At 47.6% G+C, this 14083-nt stretch overlaps 14 non-coding genes across 14 annotated transcripts; 7 read left to right on the top strand and 7 right to left on the bottom strand.

The window, feature by feature from the left end:
• Positions 1–548: 548 nt before the first annotated feature.
• LOC127980043 (U5 spliceosomal RNA) lies at positions 549–664 on the bottom strand. The gene has a single exon (XR_008159084.1). It is a non-coding gene; the product is annotated as a U5 spliceosomal RNA (small nuclear RNA).
• A 1040-nt stretch (positions 665–1704) lies between these two features.
• On the top strand, positions 1705–1776 carry trnad-guc (transfer RNA aspartic acid (anticodon GUC)). Its single transcript has one exon. It is a non-coding gene; the product is annotated as a tRNA-Asp (tRNA).
• Positions 1777–2481: 705 nt separating this feature from the next.
• LOC127980042 (U5 spliceosomal RNA) lies at positions 2482–2597 on the bottom strand. Its single transcript, XR_008159083.1, has one exon. It is a non-coding gene; the product is annotated as a U5 spliceosomal RNA (small nuclear RNA).
• Positions 2598–3643: 1046 nt separating this feature from the next.
• On the top strand, positions 3644–3715 carry trnad-guc (transfer RNA aspartic acid (anticodon GUC)). Its single transcript has one exon. It is a non-coding gene; the product is annotated as a tRNA-Asp (tRNA).
• An 810-nt stretch (positions 3716–4525) lies between these two features.
• Positions 4526–4641, bottom strand: LOC127980041 (U5 spliceosomal RNA). The gene has a single exon (XR_008159082.1). It is a non-coding gene; the product is annotated as a U5 spliceosomal RNA (small nuclear RNA).
• Positions 4642–5682: 1041 nt separating this feature from the next.
• Positions 5683–5754, top strand: trnad-guc (transfer RNA aspartic acid (anticodon GUC)). Its single transcript has one exon. It is a non-coding gene; the product is annotated as a tRNA-Asp (tRNA).
• An 810-nt stretch (positions 5755–6564) lies between these two features.
• Positions 6565–6680, bottom strand: LOC127980040 (U5 spliceosomal RNA). The gene has a single exon (XR_008159081.1). It is a non-coding gene; the product is annotated as a U5 spliceosomal RNA (small nuclear RNA).
• Positions 6681–7728: 1048 nt separating this feature from the next.
• Positions 7729–7800, top strand: trnad-guc (transfer RNA aspartic acid (anticodon GUC)). The gene has a single exon. It is a non-coding gene; the product is annotated as a tRNA-Asp (tRNA).
• Positions 7801–8506: 706 nt separating this feature from the next.
• Positions 8507–8622, bottom strand: LOC127980039 (U5 spliceosomal RNA). The gene has a single exon (XR_008159080.1). It is a non-coding gene; the product is annotated as a U5 spliceosomal RNA (small nuclear RNA).
• A 1047-nt stretch (positions 8623–9669) lies between these two features.
• trnad-guc (transfer RNA aspartic acid (anticodon GUC)) lies at positions 9670–9741 on the top strand. Its single transcript has one exon. It is a non-coding gene; the product is annotated as a tRNA-Asp (tRNA).
• An 810-nt stretch (positions 9742–10551) lies between these two features.
• Positions 10552–10667, bottom strand: LOC127980038 (U5 spliceosomal RNA). Its single transcript, XR_008159079.1, has one exon. It is a non-coding gene; the product is annotated as a U5 spliceosomal RNA (small nuclear RNA).
• Positions 10668–11712: 1045 nt separating this feature from the next.
• Positions 11713–11784, top strand: trnad-guc (transfer RNA aspartic acid (anticodon GUC)). Its single transcript has one exon. It is a non-coding gene; the product is annotated as a tRNA-Asp (tRNA).
• A 798-nt stretch (positions 11785–12582) lies between these two features.
• LOC127980036 (U5 spliceosomal RNA) lies at positions 12583–12698 on the bottom strand. Its single transcript, XR_008159077.1, has one exon. It is a non-coding gene; the product is annotated as a U5 spliceosomal RNA (small nuclear RNA).
• Positions 12699–13747: 1049 nt separating this feature from the next.
• Positions 13748–13819, top strand: trnad-guc (transfer RNA aspartic acid (anticodon GUC)). Its single transcript has one exon. It is a non-coding gene; the product is annotated as a tRNA-Asp (tRNA).
• Positions 13820–14083: the final 264 nt, after the last annotated feature.

Below are 14083 nucleotides of genomic sequence, written 5' to 3'. Positions count from 1 at the left end.
CAATTAAAAAAAAAAAAAAAAAAAAAAAAAAAAGAGTCCAAACAATGACCCCTGCTACGGGTAGTGTTGCAAGTGTTATGCGACTTCAGCTAATGATGGGTCCATCCGAAATTATTCCATCCAAAAGTTTTGGGTGGAGGCACAGGTCACAGAGGGAGTTCTGCTTCGACGTCAGCCCGAGCCAAAGGACATGCGTTGGCCGGGAATCGAATCCGGGTCAACTGCTTGGAAGGCAGCTATGCTCACCACTATACCACCAACGCAGTCAGCAGTCAGCAACTTGCGCCGTCACTAAGAAGGCTCGAAGTGCACGAGTCGCCGATAGGGCTAGAGGAGCAGATGAGATCTTTGTTTGGACCCGTCACTAAAGAGAGCCTTCAAGAATTTGCATTCCGTCACGTACAAGAAAGCGCTGCCTTCCCATCCGGCTAAATAAACACGAAGTGGTCAAACGCAGAGAGTGCCTATTCAGACGACGACCAGTGGCAAGCCCTCTCACAGCATGCTGCCGGATGGTCAAACTGATTCTGCTCTTGACTTTTCAATGTAGCTCTGCTGTGAGCAGAGCACCCAAAAATACAGGTCACTCTCAAAAGTTCCCCTCCACGGAAATCTTTAGTAAAAGGCGAAAGATTTATGCGACAATGAAGAGAAACTCGAGCTGTGTCTCCAAACCCTCGGGCCTGTGCGCTGCCTCTGTTAAACTACTACGCTCGCCAAGGGTCATCAAGGGTGACAATGCCTGCCCACATGTGTTTCGTCAGCACCCCCCCCCCTACTCCAAAAGGGAGGAGTAAAACTCAAAAAAGTCCTCTCTGTCCACCAATAACCAAAAGCCCAATCAAGGCAATCTCTTTCTCATGCCTCTATCTGAAAAGTTGGATAAAATCTTATATGAAAAAAAAAGTCTTTTAAAGAAATCCCTTATTCCGAGTTCACCGTAGCCACCAGATCCAGTCTGTATCCGCTTCAGTCACCCGGATCCAGTCCGTATCCAGAGAAGATGGTGGATCAACACCTAGAAAGGACCTCTATGGCCCAGAAACACAGCGGAGACCGTGACAACTAGATGAGCCGCAGATACAAATCCCCTGTAAAGACCACCTGGACAAGTCCACAGGAAACAGATGATTCTTCTGCACAGTCTGACATTCCTGCAGCCTGGAGCTGATCTACTGGTTTCGTCTGACAAGGGGAGAACTGTCTCCCCGACTGAGCCTGGTTTCTCACCGGGTTTTTTCTCCATCCTTTCACCGATCGAGTTTTGGTTTCTTCCCTCTGTCGCTTCTGGCAGGCGGAGCTGGGGACACTTCATGTACAGCGATATCGTTGACTTGATTGCAAATTATTGCACAGATACTATTTAAACTGAACTTAGCTGAATGATGTCATCAAAGAGTTCAATAACGAAATGCCTTTAACTGTCATTTTGCTTTTTGACGCACTGTGTTCCTAATTAATGTTGTTCAGTTGCATTGACGCAATACTTTTTGTTTAAAGCGCAATTTAAAAAAAAAAAAAAAGAGTCCAAACAATGACCCCTGCTACGGGTAGTGTTCCAAGTGTTATGCGACTTCAGCTAATGATGGGTCCATCAGAAATTTTACGGTGCTAGGGCTGGGTCTGCGTCAGAAGAAGCCATGCATTGTTTAGTTATGTCAGTGCAGTGCCGTCAGTTGGGGGGGAAACTGCAGCATGCACGGCTCCTCGTTAGTATAGTGGACAGTATCTCCGCCTGTCACGCGGAAGACCGGGGTTCGATTCCCCGACGGGGAGAGCTGGTTCTTTTCGTCTTCCGAATGATCCATCCAAAATGTTTGGTTGGAGTCGCAGGTCACAGAAGGAGTTCTGCTTCGACGTCAGCCCGAGCCAAAGGACATGCGTTGGCCGGGAATCGAACCCGGGTCAACTGCTTGGAAGGCAGCTATGCTCACCACTATACCACCAACGCAGGCGGAAGTCAGTAGCTTTATTGATGCACTGTGTTCCTAATAAATGTTGTTCAGTTGCATTGACACAATACTTTTTGTTTAAAGCGCAATTAAAAAAAAAAAAAAAAAAAAAAAAAAAGAGTCCAAACACAGAGGGAGTTCTGCTTCGACGTCAGCCCGAGCCAAAGCATATGCGTTGGCCGGGAATCGAATCCGGGGTCAACTGCTTGGAAGGCAGCTATGCTCACCACTATACCACCAACGCAGTCAGCAGTCAGCAACTTGCGCCGTCACTAAGAAGGCTCGAAGTGCACGAGTCGCCGATAGGGCTAGAGGAGCAGATGAGATCTTTGTTTGGATCCGTCACTAAAGAGAGCCTTCAAGAATTTGCATCCCGTCACGTACAAGAAAGCGCTGCCTTCCCATCCGGCTAAATAAACACGAAGTGGTCAAACGCAGAGAGTGCCTATTCAGACGACGACCAGTGGCAAGCCCTCTCGCAGCATGCTGTCGGAGGGTCAAACTGATTCTGCTCTTGACATTTCGATGTAGCTCTGCTGTGAGCAGAGCACCCAAAAATACAGGTCACTCTCAAAAGTTCCCCTCCACGGAAATCTTTAGTAAAAGGCGAAAGATTTATGCGACAATGAAGAGAAACTCGAGCTGTGTCTCCAAACCCTCGGGCCTGTGCGCTGCCTCTGTTAAACTACTACGCTCGCCAAGGGTCATCAAGGGTGACAATGCCTGCCCACATGTGTTTCGTCAGCACCCCCCCCCCTACTCCAAAAGGGAGGAGTAAAACTCAAAAAAGTCCTCTCTGTCCACCAATAACCAAAAGCCCAATCAAGGCAATCTCTTTCTCATGCCTCTATCTGAAAAGTTGGATAAAATCTTATATGAAAAAAAAAGTCTTTTAAAGAAATCCCTTATTCCGAGGTCACCGTAGCCACCAGATCCAGTCTGTATCCGCTTCAGTCACTCGGATCCAGTCCGTATCCAGAGAAGATGGTGGATCAACACCTAGAAAGGACCTCTATGGCCCAGAAACACAGCGGAGACCGTGACAACTAGATGAGCCGCAGATACAAATCCCCTGTAAAGACCACCTGGACAAGTCCACAGGAAACAGATGATTCTTCTGCACAGTCTGACATTCCTGCAGCCTGGAGCTGATCTGCTGGTTTCGTCTGACAAGGGGAGAACTGTCTCCCCGACTGAGCCTGGTTTCTCACCGGGTTTTTTCTCCATCCTTTCACCGATCGAGTTTTGGTTTCTTCCCTCTGTCGCTTCTGGCAGGCGGAGCTGGGGACACTTCATGTACAGCGATATCGTTGACTTGATTGCAAATTATTGCACAGATACTATTTAAACTGAACTTAGCTGAATGATGTCATCAAAGAGTTCAATAACGAAATGCCTTTAACTGTCATTTTGCTTTTTGACGCACTGTGTTCCTAATTAATGTTGTTCAGTTGCATTGACGCAATACTTTTTGTTTAAAGCGCAATTAAAAAAAAAAAAAAAAAAAAAAGAGTCCAAACAATGACCCCTGCTACGGGTAGTGTTCCAAGTGTTATGCGACTTCAGCTAATGATGGGTCCATCAGAAATTTTACGGTGCTAGGGCTGGGTCTGCGTCAGAAGAAGCCATGCATTGTTTAGTTATGTCAGTGCAGTGCCGTCAGTTGGGGGGGAAACGGCAGCATGCACGTCTCCTCGTTAGTATAGTGGACAGTATCTCCGCCTGTCACGCGGAAGACCGGGGTTCGATTCCCCGACGGGGAGAGCTGGTTCTTTTCGTCTTCCGAATGATCCATCCAAAATGTTTGGTTGGAGTGGCAGGTCACAGAAGGAGTTCTGCTTCGACGTCAGCCCGAGCCAAAGGACATGCGTTGGCCGGGAATCGAACCCGGGTCAACTGCTTGGAAGGCAGCTATGCTCACCACTATACCACCAACGCAGGCGGAAGTCAGTAGCTTTATTGATGCACTGTGTTCCTAATAAATGTTGTTCAGTTGCATTGACACAATACTTTTTGTTTAAAGCGCAATTAAAAAAAAAAAAAAAAAAAAAAAAAAAAGAGTCCAAACAATGACCCCTGCTACGGGTAGTGTTGCAAGTGTTATGCGACTTCAGCTAATGATGGGTCCATCCGAAATTATTCCATCCAAAAGTTTTGGGTGGAGGCACAGGTCACAGAGGGAGTTCTGCTTCGACGTCAGCCCGAGCCAAAGGACATGCGTTGGCCGGGAATCGAATCCGGGTCAACTGCTTGGAAGGCAGCTATGCTCACCACTATACCACCAACGCAGTCAGCAGTCAGCAACTTGCGCCGTCACTAAGAAGGCTCGAAGTGCACGAGTCGCCGATAGGGCTAGAGGAGCAGATGAGATCTTTGTTTGGACCCGTCACTAAAGAGAGCCTTCAAGAATTTGCATTCCGTCACGTACAAGAAAGCGCTGCCTTCCCATCCGGCTAAATAAACACGAAGTGGTCAAACGCAGAGAGTGCCTATTCAGACGACGACCAGTGGCAAGCCCTCTCACAGCATGCTGCCGGATGGTCAAACTGATTCTGCTCTTGACTTTTCAATGTAGCTCTGCTGTGAGCAGAGCACCCAAAAATACAGGTCACTCTCAAAAGTTCCCCTCCACGGAAATCTTTAGTAAAAGGCGAAAGATTTATGCGACAATGAAGAGAAACTCGAGCTGTGTCTCCAAACCCTCGGGCCTGTGCGCTGCCTCTGTTAAACTACTACGCTCGCCAAGGGTCATCAAGGGTGACAATGCCTGCCCACATGTGTTTCGTCAGCACCCCCCCCCCTACTCCAAAAGGGAGGAGTAAAACTCAAAAAAGTCCTCTCTGTCCACCAATAACCAAAAGCCCAATCAAGGCAATCTCTTTCTCATGCCTCTATCTGAAAAGTTGGATAAAATCTTATATGAAAAAAAAAAGTCTTTTAAAGAAATCCCTTATTCCGAGTTCACCGTAGCCACCAGATCCAGTCTGTATCCGCTTCAGTCACCCGGATCCAGTCCGTATCCAGAGAAGATGGTGGATCAACACCTAGAAAGGACCTCTATGGCCCAGAAACACAGCGGAGACCGTGACAACTAGATGAGCCGCAGATACAAATCCCCTGTAAAGACCACCTGGACAAGTCCACAGGAAACAGATGATTCTTCTGCACAGTCTGACATTCCTGCAGCCTGGAGCTGATCTACTGGTTTCGTCTGACAAGGGGAGAACTGTCTCCCCGACTGAGCCTGGTTTCTCACCGGGTTTTTTCTCCATCCTTTCACCGATCGAGTTTTGGTTTCTTCCCTCTGTCGCTTCTGGCAGGCGGAGCTGGGGACACTTCATGTACAGCGATATCGTTGACTTGATTGCAAATTATTGCACAGATACTATTTAAACTGAACTTAGCTGAATGATGTCATCAAAGAGTTCAATAACGAAATGCCTTTAACTGTCATTTTGCTTTTTGACGCACTGTGTTCCTAATTAATGTTGTTCAGTTGCATTGACGCAATACTTTTTGTTTAAAGCGCAATTTAAAAAAAAAAAAAAAGAGTCCAAACAATGACCCCTGCTACGGGTAGTGTTCCAAGTGTTATGCGACTTCAGCTAATGATGGGTCCATCAGAAATTTTACGGTGCTAGGGCTGGGTCTGCGTCAGAAGAAGCCATGCATTGTTTAGTTATGTCAGTGCAGTGCCGTCAGTTGGGGGGGAAACTGCAGCATGCACGGCTCCTCGTTAGTATAGTGGACAGTATCTCCGCCTGTCACGCGGAAGACCGGGGTTCGATTCCCCGACGGGGAGAGCTGGTTCTTTTCGTCTTCCGAATGATCCATCCAAAATGTTTGGTTGGAGTCGCAGGTCACAGAAGGAGTTCTGCTTCGACGTCAGCCCGAGCCAAAGGACATGCGTTGGCCGGGAATCGAACCCGGGTCAACTGCTTGGAAGGCAGCTATGCTCACCACTATACCACCAACGCAGGCGGAAGTCAGTAGCTTTATTGATGCACTGTGTTCCTAATAAATGTTGTTCAGTTGCATTGACACAATACTTTTTGTTTAAAGCGCAATTAAAAAAAAAAAAAAAAAAAAAAAAAAAAGAGTCCAAACAATGACCCCTGCTACGGGTAGTGTTGCAAGTGTTATGCGACTTCAGCTAATGATGGGTCCATCCGAAATTATTCCATCCAAAAGTTTTGGGTGGAGGCACAGGTCACAGAGGGAGTTCTGCTTCGACGTCAGCCCGAGCCAAAGGACATGCGTTGGCCGGGAATCGAATCCGGGTCAACTGCTTGGAAGGCAGCTATGCTCACCACTATACCACCAACGCAGTCAGCAGTCAGCAACTTGCGCCGTCACTAAGAAGGCTCGAAGTGCACGAGTCGCCGATAGGGCTAGAGGAGCAGATGAGATCTTTGTTTGGACCCGTCACTAAAGAGGGCCTTCAAGAATTTGCATTCCGTCACGTACAAGAAAGCGCTGCCTTCCCATCCGGCTAAATAAACACGAAGTGGTCAAACGCAGAGAGTGCCTATTCAGACGACGACCAGTGGCAAGCCCTCTCACAGCATGCTGCCGGACGGTCAAACTGATTCTGCTCTTGACTTTTCAATGTAGCTCTGCTGTGAGCAGAGCACCCAAAAATACAGGTCACTCTCAAAAGTTCCCCTCCACGGAAATCTTTAGTAAAAGGCGAAAGATTTATGCGACAATGAAGAGAAACTCGAGCTGTGTCTCCAAACCCTCGGGCCTGTGCGCTGCCTCTGTTAAACTACTACGCTCGCCAAGGGTCATCAAGGGTGACAATGCCTGCCCACATGTGTTTCGTCAGCACCCCCCCCCCCCCTACTCCAAAAGGGAGGAGTAAAACTCAAAAAAGTCCTCTCTGTCCACCAATAACCAAAAGCCCAATCAAGGCAATCTCTTTCTCATGCCTCTATCTGAAAAGTTGGATAAAATCTTATATGAAAAAAAAAGTCTTTTAAAGAAATCCCTTATTCCGAGGTCACCGTAGCCACCAGATCCAGTCTGTATCCGCTTCAGTCACTCGGATCCAGTCCGTATCCAGAGAAGATGGTGGATCAACACCTAGAAAGGACCTCTATGGCCCAGAAACACAGCGGAGACCGTGACAACTAGATGAGCCGCAGATACAAATCCCCTGTAAAGACCACCTGGACAAGACCACAGGAAACAGATGATTCTTCTGCACAGTCTGACATTCCTGCAGCCTGGAGCTGATCTGCTGGTTTCGTCTGACAAGGGGAGAACTGTCTCCCCGACTGAGCCTGGTTTCTCACCGGGTTTTTTCTCCATCCTTTCACCGATCGAGTTTTGGTTTCTTCCCTCTGTCGCTTCTGGCAGGCGGAGCTGGGGACACTTCATGTACAGCGATATCGTTGACTTGATTGCAAATTATTGCACAGATACTATTTAAACTGAACTTAGCTGAATGATGTCATCAAAGAGTTCAATAACGAAATGCCTTTAACTGTCATTTTGCTTTTTGACGCACTGTGTTCCTAATTAATGTTGTTCAGTTGCATTGACGCAATACTTTTTGTTTAAAGCGCAATTAAAAAAAAAAAAAAAAAAAAAGAGTCCAAACAATGACCCCTGCTACGGGTAGTGTTCCAAGTGTTATGCGACTTCAGCTAATGATGGGTCCATCAGAAATTTTACGGTGCTAGGGCTGGGTCTGCGTCAGAAGAAGCCATGCATTGTTTAGTTATGTCAGTGCAGTGCCGTGAGTTGGGGGGGAAACGGCAGCATGCACGTCTCCTCGTTAGTATAGTGGACAGTATCTCCGCCTGTCACGCGGAAGACCGGGGTTCGATTCCCCGACGGGGAGAGCTGGTTCTTTTCGTCTTCCGAATGATCCATCCAAAATGTTTGGTTGGAGTGGCAGGTCACAGAAGGAGTTCTGCTTCGACGTCAGCCCGAGCCAAAGGACATGCGTTGGCCGGGAATCGAACCCGGGTCAACTGCTTGGAAGGCAGCTATGCTCACCACTATACCACCAACGCAGGCGGAAGTCAGTAGCTTTATTGATGCACTGTGTTCCTAATAAATGTTGTTCAGTTGCATTGACACAATACTTTTTGTTTAAAGCGCAATTAAAAAAAAAAAAAAAAAAAAAAAAAAAAGAGTCCAAACACAGAGGGAGTTCTGCTTCGACGTCAGCCCGAGCCAAAGCATATGCGTTGGCCGGGAATCGAATCCGGGGTCAACTGCTTGGAAGGCAGCTATGCTCACCACTATACCACCAACGCAGTCAGCAGTCAGCAACTTGCGCCGTCACTAAGAAGGCTCGAAGTGCACGAGTCGCCGATAGGGCTAGAGGAGCAGATGAGATCTTTGTTTGGACCCGTCACTAAAGAGAGCCTTCAAGAATTTGCATCCCGTCACGTACAAGAAAGCGCTGCCTTCCCATCCGGCTAAATAAACACGAAGTGGTCAAACGCAGAGAGTGCCTATTCAGACGACGACCAGTGGCAAGCCCTCTCGCAGCATGCTGTCGGAGGGTCAAACTGATTCTGCTCTTGACATTTCGATGTAGCTCTGCTGTGAGCAGAGCACCCAAAAATACAGGTCACTCTCAAAAGTTCCCCTCCACGGAAATCTTTAGTAAAAGGCGAAAGATTTATGCGACAATGAAGAGAAACTCGAGCTGTGTCTCCAAACCCTCGGGCCTGTGCGCTGCCTCTGTTAAACTACTACGCTCGCCAAGGGTCATCAAGGGTGACAATGCCTGCCCACATGTGTTTCGTCAGCACCCCCCCCCCCTACTCCAAAAGGGAGGAGTAAAACTCAAAAAAGTCCTCTCTGTCCACCAATAACCAAAAGCCCAATCAAGGCAATCTCTTTCTCATGCCTCTATCTGAAAAGTTGGATAAAATCTTATATGAAAAAAAAAGTCTTTTAAAGAAATCCCTTATTCCGAGGTCACCGTAGCCACCAGATCCAGTCTGTATCCGCTTCAGTCACTCGGATCCAGTCCGTATCCAGAGAAGATGGTGGATCAACACCTAGAAAGGACCTCTATGGCCCAGAAACACAGCGGAGACCGTGACAACTAGATGAGCCGCAGATACAAATCCCCTGTAAAGACCACCTGGACAAGTCCACAGGAAACAGATGATTCTTCTGCACAGTCTGACATTCCTGCAGCCTGGAGCTGATCTGCTGGTTTCGTCTGACAAGGGGAGAACTGTCTCCCCGACTGAGCCTGGTTTCTCACCGGGTTTTTTCTCCATCCTTTCACCGATCGAGTTTTGGTTTCTTCCCTCTGTCGCTTCTGGCAGGCGGAGCTGGGGACACTTCATGTACAGCGATATCGTTGACTTGATTGCAAATTATTGCACAGATACTATTTAAACTGAACTTAGCTGAATGATGTCATCAAAGAGTTCAATAACGAAATGCCTTTAACTGTCATTTTGCTTTTTGACGCACTGTGTTCCTAATTAATGTTGTTCAGTTGCATTGACGCAATACTTTTTGTTTAAAGCGCAATTAAAAAAAAAAAAAAAAAAAAAAGAGTCCAAACAATGACCCCTGCTACGGGTAGTGTTCCAAGTGTTATGCGACTTCAGCTAATGATGGGTCCATCAGAAATTTTACGGTGCTAGGGCTGGGTCTGCGTCAGAAGAAGCCATGCATTGTTTAGTTATGTCAGTGCAGTGCCGTCAGTTGGGGGGGAAACGGCAGCATGCACGTCTCCTCGTTAGTATAGTGGACAGTATCTCCGCCTGTCACGCGGAAGACCGGGGTTCGATTCCCCGACGGGGAGAGCTGGTTCTTTTCGTCTTCCGAATGATCCATCCAAAATGTTTGGTTGGAGTGGCAGGTCACAGAAGGAGTTCTGCTTCGACGTCAGCCCGAGCCAAAGGACATGCGTTGGCCGGGAATCGAACCCGGGTCAACTGCTTGGAAGGCAGCTATGCTCACCACTATACCACCAACGCAGGCGGAAGTCAGTAGCTTTATTGATGCACTGTGTTCCTAATAAATGTTGTTCAGTTGCATTGACACAATACTTTTTGTTTAAAGCGCAATTAAAAAAAAAAAAAAAAAAAAAAAAAAAAGAGTCCAAACAATGACCCCTGCTACGGGTAGTGTTGCAAGTGTTATGCGACTTCAGCTAATGATGGGTCCATCCGAAATTATTCCATCCAAAAGTTTTGGGTGGAGGCACAGGTCACAGAGGGAGTTCTGCTTCGACGTCAGCCCGAGCCAAAGGACATGCGTTGGCCGGGAATCGAATCCGGGTCAACTGCTTGGAAGGCAGCTATGCTCACCACTATACCACCAACGCAGTCAGCAGTCAGCAACTTGCGCCGTCACTAAGAAGGCTCGAAGTGCACGAGTCGCCGATAGGGCTAGAGGAGCAGATGAGATCTTTGTTTGGACCCGTCACTAAAGAGGGCCTTCAAGAATTTGCATTCCGTCACGTACAAGAAAGCGCTGCCTTCCCATCCGGCTAAATAAACACGAAGTGGTCAAACGCAGAGAGTGCCTATTCAGACGACGACCAGTGGCAAGCCCTCTCACAGCATGCTGCCGGACGGTCAAACTGATTCTGCTCTTGACTTTTCAATGTAGCTCTGCTGTGAGCAGAGCACCCAAAAATACAGGTCACTCTCAAAAGTTCCCCTCCACGGAAATCTTTAGTAAAAGGCGAAAGATTTATGCGACAATGAAGAGAAACTCGAGCTGTGTCTCCAAACCCTCGGGCCTGTGCGCTGCCTCTGTTAAACTACTACGCTCGCCAAGGGTCATCAAGGGTGACAATGCCTGCCCACATGTGTTTCGTCAGCACCCCCCCCCCTACTCCAAAAGGGAGGAGTAAAACTCAAAAAAGTCCTCTCTGTCCACCAATAACCAAAAGCCCAATCAAGGCAATCTCTTTCTCATGCCTCTATCTGAAAAGTTGGATAAAATCTTATATGAAAAAAAAAGTCTTTTAAAGAAATCCCTTATTCCGAGGTCACCGTAGCCACCAGATCCAGTCTGTATCCGCTTCAGTCACTCGGATCCAGTCCGTATCCAGAGAAGATGGTGGATCAACACCTAGAAAGGACCTCTATGGCCCAGAAACACAGCGGAGACCGTGACAACTAGATGAGCCGCAGATACAAATCCCCTGTAAAGACCACCTGGACAAGACCACAGGAAACAGATGATTCTTCTGCACAGTCTGACATTCCTGCAGCCTGGAGCTGATCTGCTGGTTTCGTCTGACAAGGGGAGAACTGTCTCCCCGACTGAGCCTGGTTTCTCACCGGGTTTTTTCTCCATCCTTTCACCGATCGAGTTTTGGTTTCTTCCCTCTGTCGCTTCTGGCAGGCGGAGCTGGGGACACTTCATGTACAGCGATATCGTTGACTTGATTGCAAATTATTGCACAGATACTATTTAAACTGAACTTAGCTGAATGATGTCATCAAAGAGTTCAATAACGAAATGCCTTTAACTGTCATTTTGCTTTTTGACGCACTGTGTTCCTAATTAATGTTGTTCAGTTGCATTGACGCAATACTTTTTGTTTAAAGCGCAATTAAAAAAAAAAAAAAAAAAAAAGAGTCCAAACAATGACCCCTGCTACGGGTAGTGTTCCAAGTGTTATGCGACTTCAGCTAATGATGGGTCCATCAGAAATTTTACGGTGCTAGGGCTGGGTCTGCGTCAGAAGAAGCCATGCATTGTTTAGTTATGTCAGTGCAGTGCCGTGAGTTGGGGGGGAAACGGCAGCATGCACGTCTCCTCGTTAGTATAGTGGACAGTATCTCCGCCTGTCACGCGGAAGACCGGGGTTCGATTCCCCGACGGGGAGAGCTGGTTCTTTTCGTCTTCCGAATGATCCATCCAAAATGTTTGGTTGGAGTGGCAGGTCACAGAAGGAGTTCTGCTTCGACGTCAGCCCGAGCCAAAGGACATGCGTTGGCCGGGAATCGAACCCGGGTCAACTGCTTGGAAGGCAGCTATGCTCACCACTATACCACCAACGCAGGCGGAAGTCAGTAGCTTTATTGATGCACTGTGTTCCTAATAAATGTTGTTCAGTTGCATTGACACAATACTTTTTGTTAAAAAAAAAAAAAAAAAAAAAAAAAAAAGAGTCCAAACAATGACCCCTGCTACGGGTAGTGTTGCAAGTGTTATGCGACTTCAGCTAATGATGGGTCCATCCGAAATTATTCCATCCAAAAGTTTTGGGTGGAGGCACAGGTCACAGAGGGAGTTCTGCTTCGACGTCAGCCCGAGCCAAAGGACATGCGTTGGCCGGGAATCGAATCCGGGTCAACTGCTTGGAAGGCAGCTATGCTCACCACTATACCACCAACGCAGTCAGCAGTCAGCAACTTGCGCCGTCACTAAGAAGGCTCGAAGTGCACGAGTCGCCGATAGGGCTAGAGGAGCAGATGAGATCTTTGTTTGGACCCGTCACTAAAGAGAGCCTTCAAGAATTTGCATTCCGTCACGTACAAGAAAGCGCTGCCTTCCCATCCGGCTAAATAAACACGAAGTGGTCAAACGCAGAGAGTGCCTATTCAGACGACGACCAGTGGCAAGCCCTCTCACAGCATGCTGCCGGACGGTCAAACTGATTCTGCTCTTGACTTTTCAATGTAGCTCTGCTGTGAGCAGAGCACCCAAAAATACAGGTCACTCTCAAAAGTTCCCCTCCACGGAAATCTTTAGTAAAAGGCGAAAGATTTATGCGACAATGAAGAGAAACTCGAGCTGTGTCTCCAAACCCTCGGGCCTGTGCGCTGGCTCTGTTAAACTACTACGCTCGCCAAGGGTCATCAAGGGTGACAATGCCTGCCCACATGTGTTTCGTCAGCACCCCCCCCCCCTACTCCAAAAGGGAGGAGTAAAACTCAAAAAAGTCCTCTCTGTCCACCAATAACCAAAAGCCCAATCAAGGCAATCTCTTTCTCATGCCTCTATCTGAAAAGTTGGATAAAATCTTATATGAAAAAAAAAGTCTTTTAAAGAAATCCCTTATTCCGAGTTCACCGTAGCCACCAGATCCAGTCTGTATCCGCTTCAGTCACCCGGATCCAGTCCGTATCCAGAGAAGATGGTGGATCAACACCTAGAAAGGACCTCTATGGCCCAGAAACACAGCGGAGACCGTGACAACTAGATGAGCCGCAGATACAAATCCCCTGTAAAGACCACCTGGACAAGTCCACAGGAAACAGATGATTCTTCTGCACAGTCTGACATTCCTGCAGCCTGGAGCTGATCTACTGGTTTCGTCTGACAAGGGGAGAACTGTCTCCCCGACTGAGCCTGGTTTCTCACCGGGTTTTTTCTCCATCCTTTCACCGATCGAGTTTTGGTTTCTTCCCTCTGTCGCTTCTGGCAGGCGGAGCTGGGGACACTTCATGTACAGCGATATCGTTAACTTGATTGCAAATTATTGCACAGATACTATTTAAACTGAACTTAGCTGAATGATGTCATCAAAGAGTTCAATAACGAAATGCCTTTAACTGTCATTTTGCTTTTTGACGCACTGTGTTCCTAATTAATGTTGTTCAGTTGCATTGACGCGATACTTTTTGTTTAAAGCGCAATTTAAAAAAAAAAAAAAAAAAAAAAAGAGTCCAAACAATGACCCCTGCTACGGGTAGTGTTCCAAGTGTTATGCGACTTCAGCTAATGATGGGTCCATCAGAAATTTTACGGTGCTAGGGCTGGGTCTGCGTCAGAAGAAGCCATGCATTGTTTAGTTATGTCAGTGCAGTGCCGTCAGTTGGGGGGGAAACTGCAGCATGCACGGCTCCTCGTTAGTATAGTGGACAGTATCTCCGCCTGTCACGCGGAAGACCGGGGTTCGATTCCCCGACGGGGAGAGCTGGTTCTTTTCGTCTTCCGAATGATCCATCCAAAATGTTTGGTTGGAGTCGCAGGTCACAGAAGGAGTTCTGCTTCGACGTCAGCCCGAGCCAAAGGACATGCGTTGGCCGGGAATCGAACCCGGGTCAACTGCTTGGAAGGCAGCTATGCTCACCACTATACCACCAACGCAGGCGGAAGTCAGTAGCTTTATTGACGCACTGTGTTCCTAATAAATGTTGTTCAGTTGCATTGACACAATACTTTTTGTTTAAAGCGCA

Source organism: Carassius gibelio, chromosome B19 (genome assembly GCF_023724105.1).
Source record: "Carassius gibelio isolate Cgi1373 ecotype wild population from Czech Republic chromosome B19, carGib1.2-hapl.c, whole genome shotgun sequence".
NCBI lineage: Eukaryota > Metazoa > Chordata > Actinopteri > Cypriniformes > Cyprinidae > Carassius > Carassius gibelio.
Note: the sequence above shows the minus strand (reverse complement) of the source record. Positions and strands in the feature narration are given on the sequence as shown.